The 2500-nt window shown below is 77.2% G+C and overlaps 1 non-coding gene across 1 annotated transcript; it reads right to left on the bottom strand.

Moving 5' to 3' along the window:
* Positions 1–443: 443 nt before the first annotated feature.
* LOC115600176 lies at positions 444–596 on the bottom strand. Its single transcript, XR_003988850.1, has one exon. It is a non-coding gene; the product is annotated as a 5.8S ribosomal RNA (ribosomal RNA).
* Between the last annotated feature and the right edge of the window lie 1904 nt (positions 597–2500).

Raw genomic sequence — 2500 nt, 5'->3', positions numbered from 1 at the left:
GGAGGACAGACGGGGACGACCCCCTCCCCCGGCGCACACGCGCGCGCGGCAGCACGGCACGGTACCGCCGCCGGTACCCACCCGCAGACAGCCGCCCGCCCGTGCGGGGTGGCCGGGGGAGAGGCCCGCGCCTCCCCCCCCCGACGCCGCCGGCGCCCTTTCTCCTTCAGGGACCTCCCCGGCCGCCGCGCCGGGCCCCACCGGCCCCGACGTCAACCCTGGCGACCCGAGCGGGACGAGCTCCGCCCGAGCGGGCGCTCCGGGAGCGGGGAGCTTCGGAGCGCTCCCCGAGTCTCCATTTAGGGGGACGAAGGCCCGCGGGCAGGCTTTCTGGCATCTGCCCGCCGCGGCCTGCGAGGCACCCCAGCCGCGCCGGCCCCGCGGACCGTCGCCTCCACCGCCGCGCGGGGAGACGGCGGCCCGGCCGGCGATTGATCGTCACGCGACGCTCAGACAGGCGTAGCCCCGGGAGGAACCCGGGGCCGCAAGTGCGTTCGAAGTGTCGATGATCAATGTGTCCTGCAATTCACATTAATTCTCGCAGCTAGCTGCGTTCTTCATCGACGCACGAGCCGAGTGATCCACCGCTAAGAGTTGTCTGCCTTTCGGCACCGCCCCGCGCGCGCGGGTGGGCCGGGACCGCTCCCCAAAAGCGGCCCCTTTCGATCGTCGAGGCGACCTCCGGACGGAGCGACGCCTCGCGCCTCGCTTGACCGTACGACCACACACAACGGAGAGGGAAAAAAAAAAAAAAAAAAAAAGGGAAACCCCGAAGCGCGGAGAAGGGCCCGGGAGCGCCTTCGCTCGCTTCGGGGGCGGCCCAGGCGCCCGGGCTCGGCCCGGCCTCCGCGCGGAGGCGACGGCACGCCCGGCCGCACCGACTTGAGCCGCTGCCTCGCTCGCTCGGGGAGACGGCGGCTAACGCTGCCGCTGCCGCCACCGCCCGGAGACGGCTGGGGCAACGGCAACGGCCGCGGGGGCGCCTCGCCGGCCCCGCGCGCGCCTCCGTGACGCGGCCCCGCCGCGCTGCGACGCCCGGCTCTCTCTCTCTCCCCTCTCTCCCGGGCTCTCGCCCCGACGGGCGCTGGCTCGCTCGCTCGCCGGCTCCGCCGCCGACGACCCACCGGGGAAAGCGGCACAGCCCCCCGGGAGCCCGAGCCGGCGACGCGACGCCACCCGCGGCCCCACGGACGGGCAAACCCACCGCCGGCGGTGAGCGCGGACGCGCCCGCCCGGGACCGCCGCCGCCGCTTCGCCCCTCGACCCCTTCCGCGGACGCGAGCGCGGAAGGCGGACGCGGTGCCGAAGCGGGGGTGGCACCCGCTCTCCCCGCTTCCGCGCGGAGACCGGGAACGCCGACCACCCCCGCCCACCCGACCGCCCGAGCCGGCACGCGCCGGGGAAGGGCGACGGGGAAGCGACGGACGAGGCCCGGGACAGGACGGCCGCAGCCGGCGGCGGGCGCCGCCCGGCAGGCAGACCCGGTGACGCAAGGACGAGCGGCGGCGCCGCCGCTCGGACGAGGGTGCCGGACCCTTCGGCGGCGGGGACGACGGTCGGAGACACGACCGAGCGGCAGCGCCGCCGGGGCGGGCGCCCGGCAGAAAGGGAGGAAAGGGAGATGGGAGCGCAGCGCGGCCGGACCGCGGCACCGACGCGCGGCGGGCCCGGCGGGGGCCCGGCGAACCCCCGTCACCGCGAGGGAACTCGCCCACCTCGGGCGGGAGCCCCGCGCTCCCGCCGAGGTCGCCCGCTGCGAGGCAGAGGCAGGCCGGTCGCGGCCGACCGCTGCCGCCCGTCTCTACGCAGAGACCGGGACCGCGGAGAAGGGGGGGCAGCGCCCCTCCCCGGCACGGCTGCCCGCGGGACGCGGAGTCCCCCGGGGTTAGCATCGTGCCGCCCGAGTCTTTAAACCCCCGCCCGGCTCCGCGGGCACCCCCCGCTCCTCCGCCGGGACTCGGCCCGGGGAGGGCGCGGGGTAACCCGCCGAAGCGCGGACGCTAGGTACCTGGCCCTGGGCTGAGGGAAACGATCTCGAGGCCCCGCGGCGGTGCCTCCCCCGCTGCCGCCAACGGGGGAGCGTCCGACCGCGGGGGCCGCGCCCGACCGTCCACCGCCGCCACCGCGGCCTGCCGTCCCGGGGCCCGAGGTTTCCCTCTAAAGCCCGGCGCTGCGCCCGGGAGGAGAACCGCGGCTCGGGCCGCCCGCTCGCGCGGGACGCGACCCGGCGGGGAGGGACGCCTCGCGCCCACCGCAAGGAAGGAAGGAAAGCGGTGTCGCTGTCCAGCTCGCCGGCGGAGCTGTCCGACCCCGGAGCCCCGGCTTCCCGACCTACACGCCCCCGGCGGACCCGGGGGGGAAAGGAAGGAAGCGCGAGGAAGCGGGAACCCCGCCGGCACACCGCGCGGTGGCCGCACGCCCCGGCCCCGAGACGCCCGCTGCGGGAAGCGGGGCTCTACGAACCCCGAAAGGCGGCTCGACGCTGGCGCTCTCGACCCTC

Source organism: Calypte anna, unplaced genomic scaffold (assembly GCF_003957555.1).
Source record: "Calypte anna isolate BGI_N300 unplaced genomic scaffold, bCalAnn1_v1.p scaffold_100_arrow_ctg1, whole genome shotgun sequence".
NCBI lineage: Eukaryota > Metazoa > Chordata > Aves > Apodiformes > Trochilidae > Calypte > Calypte anna.
The sequence above is the reverse complement of the archived record's forward strand: the minus strand, read 5'-3'. Positions and strand labels throughout refer to the sequence as shown.